This window comes from Schistocerca cancellata, chromosome 5 (assembly GCF_023864275.1).
Source record: "Schistocerca cancellata isolate TAMUIC-IGC-003103 chromosome 5, iqSchCanc2.1, whole genome shotgun sequence".
Lineage (NCBI taxonomy): Eukaryota > Metazoa > Arthropoda > Insecta > Orthoptera > Acrididae > Schistocerca > Schistocerca cancellata.
Genome location: NC_064630.1, coordinates 697,454,682 through 697,472,717, shown reverse-complemented (window position 1 = coordinate 697,472,717; position 18,036 = coordinate 697,454,682). Strand labels below are relative to the sequence as shown.

The window sequence follows — 18,036 nt, the reverse complement described above, 5'->3', positions numbered from 1 at the left end:
GTGCGGTTTGTGGCTGGTTGGACTCATTGTTGGAATATTCGCTTGAATAGTGTTGGGCAGTTGGATGAGAGGTTACTATAAGCGGACGATCTGGACGTGTGTCCTCCAGAAAAAGGAAATTTGTAAAGATGGATGTCATTAATTGCTACACACACACACACACACACACACATTATATATATATATATATATATATATATATATATATATATGTGTGTGTGTGTGTGTGTGTGTGTAGCAATTCATGACATCCATCTTTACAAATTTCCTTTTTCTGGAGGACACACGTCCAGATCGTCCGCTTATAGTAACCTCTCATCCAACTGCGCAACGCTACTTGCTGTTCCCATCCCATATATGTTGTTGTCTTCAGTCCTGAGACTGGTTTGATGTACCTACTGCAGCCTACATCCTTCTGCATCTGCTTAGTGTATTCATCTCTTGGTCTCCCTCTACGATTTTTACCCTCCACGCTGCCCTCCAGTACTAAATTGCTGATCCCTTGATGCCTCAGAACATGTCCTACCAACAGATTCCTTCTTCTGGTCAAGTTGTGCCACAAACTCCTCTTCTCCCCAAATCTATTCAATACCTCCTCATTAGTTACGTGATCTACCCATCTAATCTTCAGCATTCTTCTGTAGCACCACATTTGGAAAGCTTCTATTCTCTTCTCGTCAGAATATATATATATATATATATATATATATATATATATATATATATATATATACTGGGTGATTAAAAAGTCAGTATAAATTTGAAAACTTAATAAACCACGGTATAACGTAGATAGAGAGGTAAAAATTGACACACATGCTGGAATGACATGAGGTTTTATTAGTACAAAAAAAAAAAAAAGTTCACAAAATGTCCGGCAGATGGCGCTGGGCAGCAAAACTGCTACCATGACGGGTGAGAAGTACGCCGAGATGTTACAGAATCGCATCATCCCCAGCCTGGCTGATAAACACCTGCTGGAACGTACGATGTTTATGCAGGATGGCGCTCCACCCCATATTGCTAGACGCGTGAAAGATCTCTTGCGCGTCTTTTGGTGATGATCGTGTGCTCAGACGCCATTTTCGTCATGCTTGGCCTCCCAGGTCCCCAGACGTCAGTCCGTGCGATTATTGGCTTTGGTGTTACCTGAGGTCGCAAGTGTATCATGATCTACCGATATCTCTAGGGATGCTGAAAGACAACATCCGACGCCAATGCCTCACCACAACTCCGGACATGCTTTACAGTGCTGTTCACAACATTATTCCTGAACTACAGATATTGTTGAGGAATGATGGTGGACATATTGGGCATTTCCTGTAAAGAACATCATCTTTGCTTTGTCTTACTTTGTTATGCTAATTAATGCTATTCTGATCAGATTAAGGGCCATCTGTCGGACATTTTTTGAACTTTTGTATATTTTAGTTTCTAATAAAACCCCATGTCATTCCAAGCATGTGTGTCAAATTGTACCTCTCTATCTACATTATTCCGTGATTTATTCAGTTTTCAAATTTATACTGACTTTTTGATCACCCGGTATGACTTTTGAACATTATTAAGGTAAATACATTGTTTGTTCTCTATCAAAATCTTTCATTTGTTAACTATGCCTATCAGTAGTTAGGGCCTTCAGTAGTTAGAATCTTCTATTTAGCTGGCAGTATTGCCGCTCGCTGTATTGCAGTAGTCCGAGTAACGAAGGTGTTTGTGAGGTAAGTGATTCATGTTAAGTATAGGTTATCGTTAGTTAGGACCACTCTTTTGTAGGGATTATTGAGAGTCAGATTGCGTTGCGTTAAAAATATTGTGTGTCAGTTTAATGATGATCAGAATAAGTAAAGAGAAAACTGTTTGGTTACGCTGAGTTTTGCTCAGCTGTTTGTAAATCAATTAACGTAAGAGGTTTATCAGCACAGTAATTCATAATTTTCCAAGGGGACGTTTCAAGATGGATGTAGCGCTGTACGTATGTTAAGAAAAAGACGAGGAGATTTGATATTTTTACTACATGATCGTCGATCGGTTACTGGAATTAGCGTCACTATCTAGTAAATGGGTGGGGGCGGCTTAAGTGTCCTTAGAGTAACACAAAATTTACTTTTGGAAAACGGAGACTTCACACTAAGATTTATCGGAAGAATAATATTTCAGCAACAAAAATTTCAGTTACTGAATATGCTGGTCTTACACAGTTCAACTAACGTAAGAGATATTGGAGCAACAAATCATTATTTTTGTGCAAAATTACAGTTGTACGGCGCTATTGGTCAAGAGACCTAGGGTGGATCGTCCGCCTGGTGCAAGTATTAGACGTCACTTCGGTGACTTTCACGTCGATGAAGATGAGATGAAATGATCAGGACAATACCAGTCCCTGAGCAAAAAACATCTGATCCTGCCGGAGGTCTAACCAGAACCCCGATATCTAAAGACGGCGTCGATAAAGGCTTTGATGTCTTCGTTTTTTCGATCTGTTTCTTCGTCGTTTTTCGTCAGTGGATATGTGCGGATGTCGCATGACATTTCAAAAATTCTGCTTTTAGCAATTTGACTTAGTCTTTTTATTTCAAAGTTTGGCAGTCTCATGGCCCAAAACTCCAAACTACTTACATAAAAAAAATCTTACATGAAGAACGACATTTCTATGGTTCCGCACCTCAGTCAGTAGAACCGGAACCTTTATACACTGAAGCGCCAAAGAAGCTGATACAGGAATGAGTATTCAAATACAGAGATACGTTTCAGCCAGAATACGCTGCTGTGGTCGCAATGGCTATATAAGAGGATAGGTGTCTCACTCGGTTGTTAGATCGGTCATTACTGCCAGGCTGGCAGGATTTAAGTGAGTTTGAACGTGGTGTTAGAGTCAGCGCAAGAGCTGTGGGACACAGCGAGGTAGCGATGAAGTGGGGATTTTCCCGTACTACACTTTCACGAGTGGACCGTGAATATCAGGAATCCGGTAAAACATCTAATCTCCGAAATTGCAGCGGCCGGAAAAGACCAACGACGTCTGAAGAAAATCGTTCAACGTGACAGAAGTGCAACTTATTAAAATTGTATCTTACAGCACTGAGGATGGTCACTAAGTGACCGAAAATCGATTTTGCGGATAATAAAACAAAAAAATACGACCAAGGCTGTTTCTCCTTCCAGTTATATCCATTATCTGGTCGTGGTGCACAGAACACTCCATGGAGTCTCCAATGAAAAGAAGTGCAACTCTTCCGCAGGTTGCCGCAGATTTCAATGCTGATCCATCAACAAGTGTCAGCGTGCTAACTATTGAACGAAGCATCTTCGATATGGGCTTTCGGAGCCGAAGGCCCACTCGTGTAACCCTGATGATTGCACGACACAAAGCTTCGCCTGTGCCCGTCAGTACTGACATTGGACTGTTGATAACTGGAAACATGTTGCCTGGTCGGACGAGTCTCGCTTCAAATTGTGTCGAGCGGATGGACGTGTACGGGTATGGAGACAACCTCATGAATCCTTGGACCCTGCATGTCACCAACGGACTGCTCAAGCTGGTAGTGGCTCTGTAATGGTGTGGCGCGTATGCATTTGGAGTTATATGTGGCGCCTGATACGTCTAGATACGAGTCTGAGAGCTGACACGTAGGTAAGCATCCTGTCTGACCACATGCATCCATTCATGTCCATTCCGCATTCAAACGGACTTAGGCAATTCCAGCAGGACAATGCAACACCCCAAACGTCCATAATTGCTACAGTGTGTCTCCAGGAACACTCTTCTGAATTTAAACACTTCCATTAGCCACCATACTCCCCAGACATAAAAATTATCGAGCATATCTGGGATGCCTCGCAACGGCTGTTCAGAAGAGATCTCCACCCTCTCGTACTCTTACGGATTTATGGACAGCCCTCCAGGATTCACGGTGTCAGTTCGCTCCAGCATTGCTCCAGACATTTTTAGAGTTCACGCCAAGTCGTGTTGTGGCACTTCTGCGTGCTCGCAGGGGCTCTACACGATATTAGACAGTTGTACTAGTTTCTTTGGCTCTTCAGTGTAGGACCACTTGGTTCTCTGACCGCCCGTCTGCCTGTCTATCCGACTATTGAGCACTCTTGTCTCACGAAAGACATATCAAGTTGAAATTTATTTTACGTACTATGGCCTACGTTCCCTTGGCGGTGTACAATATTGATGCTTCTAGGTCAATGCAGTCTAAAGATTCGCCCATTTATGTCACATATTTCGACACTCTCAAACCCACTCATCGAAACTTGAGGGGTACTCCCCGTTGAGCTATAATTATGAAATTTAGCATGAAACAAAGTTTCATAGTACTAGTATAGGAAAACACCGAAACTTTTTAATGTGGAATTATTCCACATCAAAAGATATTTTCTTTGTCATTTGTTATCCTTGCCGCGTCTGTCCATTTGTTAAGACCCCTTTTTCTCAGGAACGGGTAGATGTATCATGTCGAAATTCGTGTTACATACTAAGCTCGATGGTGCCCTGGCAATGTGAAAGTGTTTAGCTTTTAAGTTAACGCAATTCATAGATACGGCCATTTATATGGCATGTTACAATAGTGGCGTACTCACTTACTATAACCTGCAGGGTAGGTTCCGTTGACTTAGAATTATGAAACCAGGCAACAAGCAAGGTTTCACAGTACAAATAAGAGGAAGAAATCCTAAAATTATCGAAATTTAATTACATCACACCAAAATATGCTTTTCCTAATAGAATTTACATTACATTCACCATCAATCAAATGGATAACAGAAAAAATATTTCTGCGTGCAAATGTAAAATGTAAGTTTTAGTCATGTTCAAGTGAGTAGAGAAAAATATTTTATTAAATTTTCTTTCTTTAGATGTATAAAGCGAAGTCCCCTGTTCGCTTCTTTTTACAAGTCTGGGCTACTGTACAGATTTTGAATTGGTTTTGGAATTTCCGAGATCGATATCGATAATAGCCAGAAATCGTCAGTATTCTTGAGTCGACCGATGGATGAACTATCTATATACATAATTCATTTCGTGCGGAACCGTCAGTGCAAGGGTCCCACTGGTGCTTGGAAAATTTTTATCATCTTGTGACGATGTAATAGCTGACACTGTCAACATGAATTTTGTTTTCTGACACAGTCAAAATTATATTTACAAATACCCAGTTTCGGCCGTCTCAGTCTGTCATATACAAAAATAAAACTTCTATGTAATTTGAAACAAGAGATGTAAAGGACATTCAGTATTTAATATACGTGACGATCACCTGCTCTAGAAAGCTGCCTGATTTATAACGTGTACCCAAGTTATTGTATGGTCGTTGACTTCCATGTAAACGAAACATCATCGTACGAAAAGGAAAATCTCGTTTGTTAATCGTGACCCGTTCTGCGTCAATATTTTACTAGTTTCTATTATAGTAATTTTTTCATAATGCAGGGCCACAGTCATAATATATTTCTTTAAAGTCAGTACATCAGTCAAGATGGTGTACTCAGTAATGAAACAAAGCAGTAGGCTCTGCCAGAAATATCAACTCTTAGACAATGTGTCTAATAGTGTATTTTAATACGACAGTCCGCCATATTAGGCAATTTATAACACTTAAAACACTTTATAATGGCACTTTGAAGCTGAAATCATGATTGTGTAAGTGTAAATGTAACACTGCAAATAAACAACAGTCTAATGGCGGTACTGACTTTAAAGAAATTTCTATTACGTTTACCCTAACAAACGGTTATTTTTCCTGTAACTTAGAGATGACATTTTCAGTTGGTTGTCTTACGTTCCTCCTTTGAAACAAACAGTTTAGCCTTCGTCGCGTATGATATTTTCATCGGTTTTTAAGCACTCCCAGATATCGACAGAGAACGATTTTAATCTCTTGTTTCTTGATTCTGGTATATGAAGTGTAACGTAACATGTTTTCATTTAGGAACAACGCATGGGCCTCACACGCAGCATCAGAGCATGAAATTATATTACTTCAATATGTAAAAATATGATATGTATTTTTCAATCTTATAGAAAGGATAATTGCTACTCATCATACAGTGGAGATGCTGAGTTGCAGATAAGCGCAACAGAAAGATTGTCAGAAACGAAACTTTTGGCTAACAAGATCTCGTCGAAAATAGACAACATATACACATACACTCACGCAATGTGAGTATGAGTTGCTTTTGCGTGAGTGTGTGTGTCAATATTTCACTTCCGTTATTTTCAAGTTATACAGCTATCTGGCGTAAAAATTAGAGAAAAGCAGCTCTCGTTAAATGTGTATTAATGTAAAATAAGGCACATAAACAAGAGACAGCACCTAATAGCAACTGCGTTAGAACTTGAAGTGACCGGCCAGAACGAACGTATGATGGGATAGGGAGCGTAATTCTATGTATCATGAGATGCTTTTGCATGTGGTTATGTCTATGAAGGAAGTAAATTTGGGATATATCTAACTTTTGAACACTAAATATTGTCATCATATTCACGTTCGTTGGATGGTAACATAAATACTTAAACGAAAATTATTATTGATAGGCAGATTTTTTTTTTTTTTTATACTTACTATTGCCGGCCGCGGTGGTCTAGCGGTTCTGGCGCTGCAGTCCGGAACCGCGGGACTGCTACGGTCGCAGGTTCGAATCCTGCTTCGGGCATGGGTGTGTGTGATGTCCTTAGGTTAGTTAGGTTTAAGTAGTTCTAAGTTCTAGGGGACTTATGACCTAAGATGTTGAGTCCCATAGTACTCAGAGCCATTATACTTACTATTAAATGAAAGAAAAAACATAACTATGGAAGTTTATTACAGTATTTTGTCTAACACATGTTTCTAATCGACTGAATTTCCTGAATATTATTGGTAATATCGAGATAAATAGTTGCCGATATTGAAGTACATCTCTAACAGTTTATCGTAAATAACAACCTATTTAATACTTTTGTCACTCTCCCAAAGGAGCTAGTAATCGAACGAGGTAGAAACGTACAACAGCTTATGAGTTTTTTGAGCGGTAGGTGGATCAAAACAAAATGTCCAAACACTCTGTGACCAAAATGGTACTGAAACAGAGGATGAGAGACTAAAGGCCGAAATAATAAATGTCTTTTTCCAAAGCTGTTTCACAGAGGAAGACTGCACTGTAGTTCCTTCTCTAGATTGTCGCACAGATGACAAAATGGTAGATATCGATGTAGATGATAGAGGAATAGAAAAACAATTAAAATCGCTCAAAAGAGGAAAGGCCGCGGGACCTGATGGGATACCAGTTCGATTTTACACAGAGTACGAGAAGGAACTTGTCCCCCTTCTTGCAGTGGTGTACCGTAGGTCTCTAGAAGAGCGTAGCGTTCCAAAGGATTCGAAAAGAGCACAGGTCATCCCCGTTTTCAAGAAAGGACGTCGAACAGGTGTGCAGAACTATAGACCTATATCTCTAACGTCGATCAGTTGTAGAATTTTGTAACACGTGTTATGTTGAGTACAATGACTTTTCTGGATACTAGAAACCAGTAGGAATGAGCATGGGTTTCGAAAAAGACGATCGTGTGAAACGCAGCTCGCGCTATTCGTCCACGAGACTCAGATGGCCATAGACACGGGTTCCCAGGTAGATGCCGTGTTTCTTGACTTCCGCAAGGCGTTCGATACAGTTACCCGCATAAGAGCATATGGACTATCAGACCAATTGTGTGATTCGATTGAAGAGTTCCTAGATAACAGAACGCAGCATGTTATTCTCAATGGAGACAAGTCTTCGGAAGTAAGAGTTATTACAGGCGTGCCGCATGGGTATGTCGTAGGACCGTTGCTATTCACAATATACATAAATTACCTTGTGGATAACATCGGAAGTTCAGTGAGGCTTTTTCGGATGATGCTGTAGTATATCGAGAGCTTGTAACAATGGAAAATTGTACTGAAATGCAGGAGGATCTGCAACGAATTGACAGTCATTGGATCTCGACCAACGCAAGCAGCAATGTCGCGATACGATAAACCGCAATCGCGATAGGCTACAATCCTACCTTTATCAAAGTCGGAAACGTGATGGTACGCATTTCTCCGCCTTACACGAGGCATCACAACAACATTTCACCAGGCAACGCCGGTCAACTGCTGTTTGTGTATGGGAAATCGGTTGGAATCTTTCCTCATGTCAGCACGTTGTAGGTGTCGCCACTGGCGCCAACCTTGTGTAAAGGCTCTGAAAAGCTAATCTTTTGCATGTCACAGCACCTTCTTCCTGTCGGTTAAATTTCGCGTCTGTAGCACATCATCTTCGTGGTGTAGCAACTTTAATGGCCAACAGTCTACTAGGCATTATTACTTGCTCAGTGTGTCTTTAGAACTGAAAAGAGCGGCGTTAAACGATCGATAGGTATAATGGAGACACTGATTAACCCATCTGTGCAAAGCGGCATCGGACTTTTATTGCAGTTCCCATTTCGCGACCGATCGTTCCTTACTTTCCTAAGTGCTATCGTATTCTGCCAACCTCGTACAAGAGATACACGGATATGTCGCAGTCTCAGGACACTAGTATCTGCGATGGCGTAAACAGGATCCGTTTCTCGGTCATTTCGCTGCGCGGAAGAGCTCCCGGGGGGGAAGACCGTCCGGCGCTTTCTGAAAACCCCGCTGGTCGCGCATTTGTGATTCGACGCCGAGAGAGCGCGGCAGGTCGCCCTCGGTCCCGGGATTTGGCCGGGTCCGTGACCGCCGCGCCGTCCTGATGAAAGCGTCTGCGTTTCATTGGCCGCCGCGCGCACTAAAAGCCCCGGAATAATGCTGTTTCCACCTCGTTATAGCGCGTTTAATGGCCGCTCGCGCCGGCCATCAAGGGGGTCCGGTCGTCACGCCGTCTGCCCGCCGGGCCGCGCGCCACGCCCCGTCCCGTCCCGTCCGCCCACGCGCGTCCGCGCCACCCACACCTCGCCCTCCACCCCCACACCCTGCAGCAAAGGGCAGCGGGAGAGGAAGAGGTCCACAGTAAAGAGAGCTTGCCCGGTTCTGCTTCAGCGGTGCGAGACCATAGCGCGTCTACCATACAAGAACCGTAATGTCTGTACAGTGGACTGAGGAAGGAAGTTCGAGTAATGCTATTCTTGTCTGGTGGCATTGGTCGTTCACGATATTTAGGTCACAAGAATTAAAGCCACATTTATGTAGCAGCTGACTCCTATGTGCCAGAGGAGTACTGCAATGGGCGGCCGGTTAAAAAATAAGAGAACAATTCGTCATACACAAGACCGATTCTTCAAGATTATTTTTTGCAACTCTCTTCATATGTACATAACTTCTGGACCTTACTTCCATTTTTGTGTGCTTGTTGTACTCTAGGTTTGTTCATCAACAAGTGGTTACCCACTCATTGAAAAACAAATGGCTCTAAACACTATGGGACTTAATTTCTGATGTCATCAGTCCCCTAGAACTTAGAACTACTTAAACCTAACTAACCTAAGGGCATCACACACATCCATGCCCGAGGCTGGATTCGAACCTGCGACCGTAGAGGTCGCTCGGTTCCAGACTGTAGCGCCTACAACCGCTCGGCCACACCGGCCGGTCATTGAGAAACAGTCTGGGTTGCAAATTTATTTAATTTCAGTAATGGGTTTCGCCCTCTTGGGGCATCGTCAGATTATGCAAAGCTAACTGGACATACAACTCATCCGTCGTAGAAACATAAAGACATAAACGTACAATCTGATGGTGCTCCAAAAGTGCGAAATGAATTATTGAACTTAAATAACTTTGCATCCCAGATCGTTTTTCAATCCGAAACAATACACAACGGTGGGTAGCTGTACCAGCGTGCCAGAATGGAATGGATAGAATTAATAATTTTAATTTCCTAGAGTAATATCAATTTCCAAATTTATTGTCTCTAGGGTAAATCCCATCGATCTATCCTACATAGAAGTTGTCACAGTTTCTCTCTGATTAAATTGAAGATTTTATTAGTTATTTGGTGCACTCATATACTTTCAAAATTCACATGTAGCATCACTTTTGGAAAGTTTGTACACTTCCTGACGAAATAGTGAAGCACTCCGAGATGTCATAGTAACTTCGTTCACATACAAGCAATAGGTGGGTATCAGTTGCAATTCTATGTGACAGGTAGAACGGCGACGACAATTTATTAGAGTTAAGGGGGGTAGGACGTCAAACGGGCCGACTGGGAGCAGGAGAGGCACCACAGGACATTTTAATTTCCAGTGTCTATACTTTTACAAATAAATTCATAAAACTTTAACGGCATGACCAGGAGGGATTCAGGGTTCATACTCACAGCAGTGGAAGCTCAAAAACGTAACAAAACACATTTTTTTACATGTGAAATTTCATCATTTTTTCACTTACTACTGGCTGCATTTGTTGCTATAGGTACACTTTTCTTCCTAAGGAAGAGAGATTCTTCGATGACTTTTGCACAGCATACAAACCATAGTTACAGGTGTATGTAACTCTAGAAGTTATTAATTTATGAAAACATGAATGAACTGTTACATTTTAAACTTCATGTTTAGAAAAAATTCCAGTTATATAGTTAATTATCTCAATTTTTTTCATAGTTTCTTAATAGATTTGGAAAATTCTAGAGTTTCATACACCTGTAACTACTGTTTGTATGCTATGAAAAATTTATCGAAGAATCTCTCTTACTTAGGGAGAAAGGTGTACCTATAGCAACAAATGCAGCCAGTAATAAGTGAAAAAATGATGAAATTTCACATTTAAAAAAAGGTATTTTGCTACGTTTTTGAACTTCCACTGCGATGCGTGTGAGTCCTCAGTCCTTCCTGGTCATGGTGACAAAGTTTTATTAATTTATTTGTAAAAGTATAGACAGTAGAAATTAAAATGTCCTGTGGTGACTCTCCTGCTCCAAGTCGGCCCGTTTGACGTCCTACCCACCCCCCCCCCCCTTAAACGTAGCTAGTCTTGTTACCAGGCGTATTAGGGCGTGTAAAGGGCGTGAACAGCGTCAGATGTTGACTGTATACTGTAAAGGACGCGGAGATGCCGCGTACTCGTGTGAGTCGGTTTATCAGCATCTGGTACAATTTGAAAATAGCCTCATTCTGGATCTTCACTCATTTGTCCACCTGATCGCATTGTGTAATATCCATATTCGTGCGGAGTTCGTATGTGGTGGTGCTTGATGTTAGACTGTATGGGAGCACGAGGAAAAAGCGTACTCGTCGCCAAGAGTCTGGTCGATCATGTCTGACCGTAACGCAGGAGGATCGCCGTATTGTGGGCCAAGGTCGTCGCATGCCCTTCACATCAGCAAATGAAATGACGCAATTTCATAGACTCTGGCGTGAGTGCGAATTTTGCCGAGGAGGGAGGATAATACGCGCAGTTGTGTGAACAGCTGTGCCAAGGTGGTTTAGAGGCTAACGCACCTGCCTAGTAAGCAAGAGACCCTTGTTCGATTCCCGGTCTTAGCACAAATTTTCACTCGGCGATTCACTCTATATACATAACTTCGTATTAGCGTCTGATATTCGGGATGTTGTAGTTGAGTCCTTGTAACCTGTGTCACCCCACAACACTGATAGAGACGGACAGCGAACCGGGAAGAGAACTACCGTCCCACGCGAAGGTTGCTATTAACATCATAACACGAACGGCTGTGCCTGGGGTGGTGCAGCGATCTGGAAGCGTGGACTGCAAATGGATGTGGTTCTGCACCGCCCCCGATCACCGTCGGCGAGCATTGCGGCAACCTGGCAAGTAGTTCCATACTTCCAAAGGGAGACTGCGGCGCTACTCCTAGTGTCATCATTTGATGAGGAACTGCGAAGGACTTCAGGTCAGGCTGGTAGTGGTTGAGGGAACTCTGACGGCGTAAGGTACTTTACGGACATCCTACATGCTCATGTGTTACCTCTCACGCAACAGGACAGTGCCACAGGACAATCGTCCACAGGAGCGGATCGTGTCTCTGTGGGCTGTCTGTGCGATGTTAAGTTATTCCTGTGCCCAGCAAGATGGCCAGAGTGTCCTCGACAGAACTCGTGGCAACTCGGAAGTGAAATGCATCTTACTGTCAGTATCCACCATATCAACGGCCAGTTACAACAGTTGTGGACCAGGAAGTCTCCAGAAAAGGATGCAACAGATTTATGAAACTCTTCCCATCAGTGCATGCACGCAGGTCTTAGGCGATGCAACATCATACTGATAAGTGAGTTCACAGTACCAATCCCTTTGAAAATCTGACCCGATTTCTTACTCACTGAAATAACATGACATACCCTGTCAATCCCTAAGGATTCGGTTTCTTTCCTCCTCCTCTTCCTGGTGCTTCACTTTTCTTGTCAGGCAGTGTACATGTATCATATTTTGTTGTAATGGGCACATGCTGTAAAAATTTTAATGTGTACAATCTGTCGGAACTACGAAACGCAAATAATAAAAAATTTGTAGCAGCTATTTGGTAGTATATACAGGGTGTTCCACTCAAAACTCTCTGATTTCAAAGGCCCAGGATAAAAAAAACATAGTAAATACGACAATGAAAAATGCACCACATTGTAGAGCCTCTCAAAGAATTATCATCAATACACCTCTAAATGTGAACCATTTGTAGCTCGAAGAATATCGAGTCTATATTCAATTTCTTGCCAGGTTGTTTGTAACATTTCCTCTGCTACTGTTGCAATCGCGTTAGTGATACGATGTTTCAACGTAGGCATATCGTTGACTTTGGTCGCATACACGCGGTCCTTCACGAATCTCCACATGAAGAAATCAAGCGGCGTAATGTCGGGTGAACTTGGTGGCCAGGCAATGGGTCCTCCGCGTCTGATCCAACGATTGGGAAATTTCCTATCCAGGAAATTGCGAACAGCCCTTGACCAATGCGGTGGAGCTCCATCTAGTTGAAAAATGATGTTCGGTTACAAGTATTGTATCTGAGGGTACATAAACTGCTCCAAAATGTCCAGATACACTGACCCATCCACTGTTTGTTCCGCAAACAACGGTCCAACAACCCTGTCGCCTTCGCCCGCACCAGACGTTTAGTTTAAGGCTATCACGAAAATGATCAAGGACAACGTGCGTATTTTGCGAAACCCAAATCCGAACATTATGCCTATTAACCCTTCCCGATATATGAAAGGTTGCATCATCTGAGAATAAACATCTTTCCAGGAAGATGGCATCCATATCAAAACGATGCAGGGTATTCGCAGCAAATTGTTGTCGGCGAGGTTTGCCGTTCGGCGTCAGATGTTGCAGAATTTGCACATTGTAAGCACACATACGAAGACGCTGCTGTACTACATGATGCAATGTTGATCGAGGTACATGAAGTTGCCTAGATGCTTGAAGAATTCACTTACGTTGGCTTCTGAGAACGTTTGTCTGATGTCCTCCACTGTCTCGTCCGAAACTCCGTAACATGCACCATCAGAATGTTTCAGAACACTTCCCGTTGCCAGAAACTTCCTATACCATTCCTTAATTGTTTTCACATTATGTGGCTCACAGTCATACATACGACGATAATTTCATTGATAATTTCATTGCACAGTAATCGGCGATTTTGTTTCCGCTTGGCCGGCCAGTGTGGCCGAGCGGTTCTAGGCGCTTCAGTCTGGAACCGCGCGACCGCTACGGTCGCAGGTTCGAATCCTGCCTCGGGCATGGATGTGTGTGATGTCCTTAGGTTAGTTAGGTTTAATTAGTTCTAAGTTCTAGGGGACTGATGATCTCCGATGTTAAGTCCCATAGTGCTCAGAGCCATTTGAACCTTTTTTTTTTTTGTTTCCGCAAAACCACACTACTGCTTGCGCGCGCTGCTGTGGAGTCGCTATTTTCACTTCATGCGGCCATGCTGCACTCTGGCGACGATACTCGACATTTCTGACGCAGGAATATAAATTCGTTGAGATGCTCTACAGTCTACAACGTGGTGCATTTTTTATTGTTGTATCTACTGCGGTTTATCTCTCCTTGGTCCTTGAAATCAGAGAGGTTTAAGTGGGACACCCTGTATATCAAACTGTGGCGTACGACAGAAGGAAGAACTAATTTTAGTGTATTTATCTCTTACGAAAGAACTTTCCTTGCCGTTGCCAAACTTCATTTAATATTTACTTTTCTCTTGCGGTCATGAGTGAGTTTCCTGCCCAAAGGGCAAAACTCATCTCCTACTTTCAGCAGCTCATCTCCCGATTTGATTTCTTCAACGTAGCCTAATTTATACGTATTTCCTTTACTTTGATGTTCACGTTTCAGTGTCCTTTCAAGACTCTATCCACTCTTTTCCAATTATTTTTTAACTTTTTTAATGTTAAATTTATTGTCTGTCCCCAATACACTCTCGATTCCTTTAATAAGGGCGACATCGGCCATACGGTTATAAGAATAATGAACCAGCTGCTGGCTGGCGTGGTGGTGATTATCCGGGCCCTCGCTGTAGCGCGGCGGGCCCTGTAGGGCGCGGCCGTAGGCAGACCGCGGCGCGGATTAAGGGCGGCTCGCATGCAGATCTGTGGCCGGCCCCGTCAGGCGCAGTTGCGCCCGATGTGCTCGGTTAAGTCCGCCCGGCGAGGCCCTCAGTTGGAGCGCCCGCTGCCGACAGCCGGCGATCCGGCAAACACTGTGTCTGAGGGCTCAGCACTTTGGCCTGCCGTGTACTTGCCAGCCAACGAACAACAGTAATTCTGGCAAAACACACACACGCACAAAAGGAAGCAGACTAGTTTAACAAACTGCGTAGCAGCAACAAAATTACAAACAGATGGTGTTCTTTATTGGACCCACTTCTACTCTTAGTTGACACATGGATACATTACAGTACCGACTGACAGTAACGTATGCATGTACACAACCTGGACTAGAACTAAGCATTCGACTCAATACCACACAACGTTTAGGTCAGGACTTAACAACTGGCCGGTTTTGAGCGCGAGTACTCGCGTCTGCTCAGGCACGTGCACGCGAGCAGGTGCAAGGTCGCGGAGTAGGGAGGGCGGGGAGGGAGGGGAAACGCGCGCGCACGTTTGAATGTGATCTCGCATTCTTAGCAGATTTAACTAGCCATCTGAATGCTTTGAACATTTTACTACAAGGTAAAGATCTGCTAATTACTCATTTCATAGATCGAATACGAGCTTTTAAAATGAAATTGACACTTTGGGTGAGTCAGCTGGATACAGGAAACCTAGCTCATTTTCCTAAATTATCATCCATGCAAGATGTTCACAAAGACTGTGAACGTTATTCACAGCGCTTTCAAGATCTGACAGCACTAGACAGTGATTTTGATCTGTTCTCTCCATATTCAGCGAATATTTAAGAGATTCGTCCTGAGCTGCAGCAAGAAATTATTGACCTGCAGTGTGACAGAGAATACAGAGACAAATTTCAGAACAAGAAAAACATTTTGGAATTCTACAGACACTTCCCTCAGGATAGATTTCCTCGTTTGCACAAACTGGCGGCTACAATAATATCAGTTTTCGGTTCCACGTATGTTTGTGAACAACTGTACTCTGCAATGAAATGTAACAAGACGCGCCTGAGAAACGCATTGTCTGATCGAAATTTAAACTGCACGCTGCGCCTAAAATGCACAAGAACAATTACTCCGATCATAGACGCAGTTGTAAAGGGCAAAAAGTACAAGATAACCGAGAATCCCACACTTCAGTGACACCTTTTATTGTGTAACAGTTCACAAATTAATGCGAATCTAGAGGCATACACTAAGCTAATAAAATTATGTGGCATATGTACATTCTCCTTTATTTGTTTAATTTCTCGCAGTAATAATTCGTGAGTGATATCCCTGCAGGTGGCCGCGGATTTACATTGACTGGCGGCAGCTGTTGTGTGCCCCACGTGACTTTCCCCACTCTCCGCTCTGGTCCGGTAGTGGGGGTAGCGTGCTCGCGCTGCTCCATGCTTGCGCCTTGGTGCTCACAGATTGCTCCGCGAGCACGTATGGTTCAAATGGCTCTGAGCACTATGCGACTTAACTTCGTAGGTCATCAGTCGCCTAGAACTTAGAACTAATTAAACCTAACTAACCTAAGGACATCACACATATCCATGCCCGAGGCAGGATTCCAACCTGCGACCGTAGCGGTCGCTCGGCTCCAGACCGTAGCGCCCAGAACCGCACGGCCACTCCGGCCGGCGAGCACGTATGTTGTGAAGCCCTGGTTTAGGTCAAACGTTTCTTATTATGGGACATCACGCGAAATTTGTGAAAGGATTGAGAAATTCTAATTAGGGAAGTGGCAGTACGTTATCTTGCACGGAGAGTCATGGAGAGATGTAGTAGTAATCTCGGATACTCCTCAGAGAAGTATAATGGGACACTTTCTCTCTATGTCGTATGTTAATGACCTTTCAGATAATATTATAAGGGGCGATGTAAAAGGTTCCCTTTGATCGCATTGCTGCAGAATGTATGCAACGTAGCGCCACTCCGATGCATGTAAGCACCGACATGTAGACAAGGGATTAGTGTCTTTATGGCGTGTGTGCGGGAAATGCGGATTCGTGAACTATGGCGACATATTATCAAATGCGTCCATGTATGACCAACGAGATTTCTTTTTCCTTGGTTGTCGTATGACAAACACCGTTAGACATATATCGGAGAATCAAGAAGTGTATACTGCTGAATGTCTGTCAAATGGTGCGCCAAGGAGTTCTGCTGCGTCTCGAAAATGCACGTCCCCACATCGCAAATGTCGTAACGCCGACGTTACGTCCACACAAGTGGGAGACAGTAGAGCACCCGCCCTATAGTCCTGATCTCTCCCTACGTGATTACCACGCCTTCGGTTCCTTAAAAAAAGGCCTTGAACGGTTTCTGTCACACGAGGATGTCCAGTTGGTAGTTTTGAACTTCTAAACGGGTATCTTCAACTCGATGCCTCAATGCTCACGGCGATTTTGCCTGATTGGAATACTGTCTCTGGACTCTATGGGCTTCGAACGGAAACTCTTTGACCGCCCCTTATAGTATCCTATGACTGCAATATCAGTGAGTCACAGATGGAATCACTCAAATAATTGAGTGTAAAAATTTATATGTATGTGAAGTAGACCTACATATGCTCAGTCGTGGGTAAGGCAGGTGACAGATTTTGGTTCACTGAGTCTGCGAAAGAGACTGCTTAGTAAACAATAGTTCAACCGATCCTTGAATACTGGTTCCCAAGTGTATGGAAACCTTACGAAATATGACTAATAGGAAATGCAAAAAAAGGGCAGCACTAATGGTCAGAGGTATGTTTGACTCGTGGAAGAGCATCAATGCGATGCCGAAAACACCGAACTGGGAAACGCCTGAAGAAACATACTTAGGAAATTTCAAGAAACGACATGAAGTGATAAAGTAGGAGTATACCATAATGTCCTACGTATCGCTCCCGTAGGGATCACTAAAAGAGAGTGAGACTAATTACAGAAAGCACGGAAGTGTTTAAACATCCTTCCGGCGGTCCACATGTGAATGGAAAGAGAAAAAGCCATAATAACTGGTACAATAGTATGTACCTATGCCATACACTTCACAATGGTTGTACAGCTGTAGAAGTATACAGAGATGGAGACCATACACTACAAAAATGTTAGGGGGGAGTAAGTGAGGTTTTATATTCACAGAAGAAAGCAAACTGTAATTTTAAGAAGCTGCCTGAAAGTAATAAAACTGTACTCCGAAATGAGGACAATAAAGTGTTGTTTTCCACGGTGTTTTTTGTCGCAGTCTGTTCTCCGTTAACAACTTTTACACCGCAATAATAAACAACGGCTCTCAAAAGGATATGATCACATCCCTATAAAAAAATCAAGAAAATTTACTATCACAATAGAAAGCATCAATGCGGATCAGGAATAAAAGTAAACTCCGCTCAGGGAAGACAAACCGTAACACTGTTTGTTAAGGATCTATTTCTGTTGTAAAGGAATATACAAAACATGAAGCCTTTGCTAACGACACAAGAGCACTGGCTCAACCAGGTCAGATATTTATGAAAAATAT

The 18,036-nt window shown here is 43.0% G+C and overlaps 1 protein-coding gene across 1 annotated transcript in view; it reads right to left on the bottom strand.

Annotated features, from left to right (window-relative positions):
- The window catches only part of LOC126187963 (cytotoxic granule associated RNA binding protein TIA1), a 1,542,843-nt gene that overhangs the window by 1,342,420 nt on the left and 182,387 nt on the right, over positions 1-18,036 (bottom strand). The window lies entirely within an intron of this gene.